This window comes from Leptonychotes weddellii, chromosome 2 (assembly GCF_054177405.1).
Source record: "Leptonychotes weddellii isolate Sample4059 chromosome 2, ASM5417740v2, whole genome shotgun sequence".
Taxonomy (NCBI): domain Eukaryota; kingdom Metazoa; phylum Chordata; class Mammalia; order Carnivora; family Phocidae; genus Leptonychotes; species Leptonychotes weddellii.
In genome coordinates this window covers 156135248-156142409 of record NC_138370.1, presented here as the reverse complement: position 1 = coordinate 156142409, position 7162 = coordinate 156135248, and positions in this window count along the sequence as shown.

Sequence of the window (7162 nt, the reverse complement as noted above, 5' to 3'; positions counted from 1 at the left end):
AGAAGTAGGATGAGCACTTAATCCACTATGACTGATGTTATAAGACAGCCATGTGTAGGCAGAGATTCACAGGGAGAATGTCACATGAAGATGGAATATTGGAAGTTTGCACCTACAAGCCAAGGAATGTCTAGTCTGCCATAAACTAGGAGAGAGTCAGTCATAGAACAAATTCTCACTCAGAAGGACCAACTCTGCTGACACCTTGATTCTGGACTTCTAGTCTCCAGAACTGAGAAATAATGCAATTCGGTTGTGTTAAGCTACCCAATTTATGGTACTTTGTTACGACAGCCCTAGGGAACTAATACACAGATACCTGAATCTAGCTATACTAAATTACTTGACATTACTAAACATATTTTTGCCAAGGCCTTGTGCCTTTGCATTGAGGTTAACTTTCCTTCTTAATCACCTATGTAAACTTCTTATTCCTATTAGACCCAAAGCATTTATCTCCTCTGGGAAAGGTTTCCTCATCTGAATGTCAATGAATTGTCTCTTATTTTTCAAAAGTATACATAACTCAGACTGAGCATTTAGTCACTCTTTATATCAATTGTCTATATATTTATGTCTCCCTCACTAGATCATGATCTCTCTGACAGGAGGCACTGTATTCACTCTACCCCCAGAGATTCACAACAGGGCTCATTAAATTTGTGAACAAATGAATACATTTGTCTCTAAGATTTAAAGTCTTTTTGTAGATAGAGGTTGAAGAAGAAATCAAAGTGACCACAATGGGCCAAGCCGTATTAACTAGAAGACTCATGAAGCCATCATTAGATATTTAGATATGCAGAGAGAGGCATTTGTAAGGGGAAAAAAAAATTTTAAATGGATCTGAGGTGAAGAAAGTATTGGTGGAAATGTGGAAGTAAAACTGAAGAAGAAGATTAAGAAGATTGTATCACTGATTCCTTTTCTTCATTCCTTTCTTTTTTCCCTCCCTCCCTCCCTTCCTATTTATTCAACAACATTTAATTAAACATGAGCTTGACACTGGATATACAATGATGAGAAAACAGACAAGGCAACTGTATTCATGGAGTTTAGAGTCTGGTAGGGGAGAAATTCATGTTTGCATTAAAATTCTGATCTCTAAATTAGAGAACCCTGAGTTACTCTCTAATTGGAATACAGACAAATAGCCATACACATGATTTACACCCAAATAGCAATATTAAAGAAAATCTGATAAGACAAGCACAATCATTCATTTTGACAGCCTCCATTCCATTCTTTGTTCATGTCTATAACTATTGTTATGGGCAAGATACTGTTCAAAGTATTTTTATGAATTAAGTTTCAAATATTTATAGATAATCAATAATAGATATACCATATTAAGTGTTTAATCAATGGCTGTTGCTGTCCTTGTTATATAGGGTTTTTTTTTTTAATCTATTAAATTAGTACTTGGAAATATATTTCTTTGAGCAAAATAGGTAAAATTAATGGAACAGTTGTATGGCTTTAAATACACATTCTTTTTATATATTCAAAAAGATTTGCTCCAAGAACAATGATTTAACTAATGTACAATGTTAATAGTGTTAAATGTATTTTTATCATTTGGTGTTATCTTTAAAAAAATGGTTACTAATATTTTTAACTTAAAATTCACTTGTCAAGCTCACCTGTACTTTGTCTGGTATGAAGATCTTTTCCTATAGATTAGTATTTATGCATTTTTAGCTTAATATTTTTACTTATAAATAGTTGTCTTTATCATTGATGCTTTGTCATGTTTCAATGTTTTCCTTTGTTATTTTTTAAATTCCCTTACTTTATACAGAGCTTTTATTATGTATATATTCAAATATTTTAATGTTTTCATTTTATGTCCTATTAACATTTCAAAGCTTTGGAAGTTACCACTGAAATAAAAATATTCAGTTTTATTTTCTTCTAGCTTCTCTCTGATATCTGTTTTAATTCATTAATGCGTTTCCACATCTTGATCTCCCAGCTCTTCTTGACTCACCCTGAGACTTATATATTAATTCTTCTCAAACTGCTTTGATCATGGTTACTGTTCTTATAAAGTGGCCATTGATCTACATCATGCCAAACTAAGCAGTTATTCATCATTTCTCATCCCCTTCCCTCAGTCTTTTCTTCACTTGCTTTCCATAATACTGCAGTCCCCTTGATTCTCTTCAATTCTCTGGCAACTCTATATTTTTGCTCCTTTTCCTAGGTGTCATGGCATCCCAGTCTTTATCCTTGACCATTACTCTTTTCTCTACCTGTACACACTTGTTCGTTCCCAGGGCTTTAAATACTAATCTGTGACTGAAATTTACATCTCCAGTCATCAACAGCTCCACTAGATTTGGATAGCTTCCATATAGTAAATGCCTAATAGAGATCATGATCCTAAAAATCCAAACAAGGCTACTGATTCTTCCCCATCCCACCCAACTCATTGCTTCCAATAATCTTCCCTATCTTAGCAATTGTTACCACTATCGAGCCTGTTGTTCAAGTATGATCTCTGTTTCCTCTCTTTTATAACTCACATCTGATCTATGGCAGTCCTCTCATGTTCTCTGTCATAATGTATGTTAAATTTGATCACATCTCATCACTTCAAATGCTAACCACTGGCCAGGAGCTCCTTTGTCTCTGGCATGGACTTCCATATGATATAGCCTCCTAAATGCCTTCTTGTTTCCCATCTGGCTTCCTCTGGCCTATTTTCGACAAGTAAGAAGAGTGATCACTGTTAAATATGAACAATTAATCCTCTACATATGTTGGGTCCTTTATTTCTCACAACTCAGTAAGAGGATTACATTTACTTAGGTTATCCATTTCACAGATGAGGAAAATGAGTAACTGGCCCCAGATTATAGCTGGTTACTAAGAGACGGACTGAAACTGAGGCCATTTGCTTTCTTAACTCACACTGTTACACACTTACACCTATGTGGCTTTTCATCATTCATAATGTTAAAGTAAAGGGCAAAATGGAGACTAGACTTGAAAATTCCCTGAGCAGGCAAAACAATTTAAGCCATGTAAGCAAAGCTAATTCTAGCTTATTTCATAAACATAAGCAAAACTTAATTATTTTTTTCCCTTAAAGATTGTATTTATTTCAAGTATATACTCAAGTATGTATTCAAGTAATTGAATACTTGGGGGTGGGGGCAAAGGAAGAAAGAGAATCTCAAGCAGACTCAGGGCTCAACCTCAGGACCCTGAGATCTTGACCTGAGCCAAATTTAGGAGTCGGTCACTTAACTGACTGAGCCACCCAGGCACCCTCAGGTTATTTCTATAAATGCCCCTGATACTCAAAAGAAACTTAAGTCTTCTTAAAAATGGTATAAGATAATCACTTTTATCTAATCCCTGCTGTCTAGAAACTCCAGAGTAATAACTAATCACTATAAAAGTTAAAGAACTTCATTTTCACTTTGTAAGCCATCTTATAACACCATGCCTCTGAGCTTCATATCAGTTTTGAATTTAAAGCTCTCAGTTCATGAACAGTTCTGACATGCACAATAAACTTTCACCAGATACTATTTTACTGATCTGGTGGCTTTAATTTTGCTATTTTTATATTTTTGACAATAGATTAAAGCCTACACTCTTTATCATGATTTGGGCTCCACCATTTTACATAATTTTGCCCTGCTTCCATCTTTAGCTCATTGCTACCATTCTCCCCTCAATCTTTATTGTTCAAACACCACCAAGCTGGTGTCCATTTCAGGGCTTTTTGCTCTGTGACACTGTGGTTTCCTCCTAGTCTTCCAGAGCTATCTATGGCTCAACGGACCCTAGCAAACCTGTCCAGAACAACCTTCCCTCCCAGGTTTTTCCTGTCTCCATGCCTTCCCTATCTATGCCTTTATACCCCTGCCTAACCCTCATCACTGCCTGGAATTTTTAAAATATGTTTGTTTAGTGTTTAACTGCATGAAATCAATATGTTAGCATATTATTTTCTTTACAATCTTGATATCTATATTTTGAAATGATTTTACACTTATTTAAAATATGTTTTCGGGATGCCTGGGTGGCTCAGTCAGTTAAGCGTCTACCTTTGGCTCAGGTCATGATCCTAGGGTCCTGGGATCGAGTCCCGCATCGGGCTCCCTGCTTAGTGGGGAGCCTGCTTCTCCCTCTGCCTGCCACTCTCCCTGCTTGTGCTCTCTCTCTCTGACAAATAAATAAAATCTTTAAAAAATAAAATAAAATATGTTTTCTATCTATTAATACAATCTTGGTAGAGGTCAACATACAAGAAAAATTATATACAGCTATCCTTATAGCCATGCAAAATGCCCATACAACGCTATTTCTATCATAGATATTTGAAAAAGGTATGCTTAATAAATGAACATATGAAAGAATGTTTTTAAATACATTTTTAAAATATCAAAGAAATGATTCTCATTTGGGATCAACTTTTCTCTCTGCCCTGACAAATTCAGATTGCCCACCTATAACTCGATAGGAATATGTTATTTCAGGAAAAATAAAAGTTAATAAAAATTAGAAGTAATTGCCTTCCCTAATTCTCAGTGTCATTAATTACTTATCTCCAGTTCAAGTTCAGCCAAGTGATTATTAACTAAAGTGCCATTATGCTAGTACATCCATTCTTGTTAGTTGATACCACTGTTTTAAAAAGAAGGTGAGTATTTTACTTGAATATAAATGGGGCCAATTTTTGCAAATCTTTATACTATGGTTCAATATTTAGCCCACAAATACATTTTAAAATATTCCATCTCTTCAAGGTTTTCGGATTCTTTCATTTCTTAAAATACTAGATGAGAGCATAGCACTTGTAAAGAGAGAAAGTAACATGTGGAAGTTTGGAAAAGCAGCAGGTATGTGAGGCATGCAAAAATAATGAGGCAAGTATATTTGCTGATCTGAACTTCAATAGCAGACTGTTCTCCTGGGAAGGTGTTTTTAAAGACACTTCAATCATTTATGCTACTAGCCTTTGCTTTACCAGTGGGTGTTGTGTTGTTGGTTCCTTATTTATTTATTTTTTTTCATTTTTCCTAAGTAGGCCAAGAGCACATATGTTTTAAACACAGGAAAAAATATGTGGGGTACTAAGTAATATGGCCTTGATTTAAAAAATACACAAACACACACACACACACACACATAGTATTCATGAGGATATAGTTTAAGACTTTAGTTACTCCCAGTGTAACCTCTGGGTTTACTGCATTCTCAGCAGAAAACCATCTGCATTCTCTACAATGTATGCAAATGATACCAACTGTTATTGGAGAAACACAACATGGTAAGCACATTATGTGTCAGGTAAGGGAAAAATAAGTATTTTTTCCTCTTGAATGTTAATCTCCATTCCTTCCTCATTCCTTGTTTTCTCTCCCCGGTAATAAATCTGTGATGTGAGAAGGGAAGCATTAACACTTTCAGGCCTCGGGAGCCCCATTTAACACCCTTATGTCTTTGTGTTTTCACTGGTTCTCTCAAGGTCCCTTCCCACTCCAGATTCCTGAACAAACGTATTACCTTCTTCCCTGTGTGCTTACAAAATGTCTATTTCTTAGCATTCCAGGGAGATTCAAAATAAAGAATAAAAATCTCCATCCAAGCCTGAGATTCTAGGAGTTTATAGATTTGAAGAAATGACAAAAGTAAACATTTATGAGGCGCCCGGGTGGATCAGTCATTAAGTGTCTGCCTTCAGCTCAGGTCATGATCCCAGGGTCCTGGGATCGAGCCCCGCATCGGGCTCCCTGCTCCGCGGAAAGGCTGCTTCTCCCTCTCCCACTCCCCCTGCTTGTGTTCCCTCTCTGGCTGTCTCTTTCTCTGTCAAATAAATAAAATCTTTAAAAAAAAAAAAAAGTAAACATTTACTAGAAGGACTGACCAATGAAAAAAGGAGACACGGCAGAGTGGAGGAGAAGGCAAAGCTTGGTCATAGATTTGTTGACAAACCAATCTTTTTCCTAGCCCATATGGGCCTTGAACCTTCCAAATATTTGGGCTATAGAAGTTCCCTTTGGGGGAAGCTTGGTCTTTGCTTCATAAAACCCAGAGGCAAAGGAGTTTTCTACCTAGATGTTCAACAAAGGAACAGTTGCCAGCAAGTTACCAAATTCAGCAAAATATTTTTACAGTATAGCTTTAGCCCTACTTACATATTTGAGCACTTATTTAATCATAGAAAGGGATAATATCCTCCAACTCTTTAAGTACCCAAGCTAAAGCTGCACTTACTGATGAAATAAATGTAAACCTTTAAGTGATCCCCACATACCAGTTTGTTCACCTTTTTTTTAGTATACTAAGCTATGTAATTTCTTTAAAACTAAAAACGTTGTCATTCATGCTTGGCAGATGTTGTGAGGTTGGAGAATACCCATAAGTGTTTAAAAAATATATTCACTCTATGATAAATTTATTTGTTCATAAATGTCAGCTAGGCTTTTAAGCCTGTAGGAAGCAAAGCCTGTAAAACTTTAAATTTTTATAAACTTTTAACTTTAAATGTAGTCTGGAGGAATACAAATTAAGGCTGCACCATGTAAAAATGTACATTTTTTTCCTCCCTCAGAGGTACTTCACTGCAAACATGCTATACGGTAACTCAAGTCATACGCCCAGGCTATGTTTTACTACTTAGTTGTGTGACAAGGGGTTTAATCAGCCTGAAAATTGTTGACACCTCAAGATTTGTGTTAGAAAAGAACATAATGCCTGATCTTTGGAACTTGAGACTAAAAACTCACACTTTTCATTTAATGGAAAATCGGATAACTATACACCAGTAGGAATAGATGGTGCAGAAAAATTCAAATTAAATATGAAAGATGCAAATTGTCAAGTATTAGACTCTGCTATTACCCTTGATTTAATGAATCCCAGTGTCTAGAGAAAGAGACCTCTAACTTGTCAAGTTGTTCTCCATAAAATGAACATTTTTCCTGCACCAGCTTGCACTTTCCAAAGTTTTATTTTTAATGTAAGCTTTACTTCCTTGAGGAAGCTATTGGAAACAAAACTCACAGACTCCTAAAATGCTTAGTAGTTGAACATATGAACGGATAATAAGTCAAAGGGCACATATAATAAACATTTTGAATTAATTTCTTAAAATATTAAAGTACAGTTTTCTAATCAAATTTGATTTTCAAAATTATTA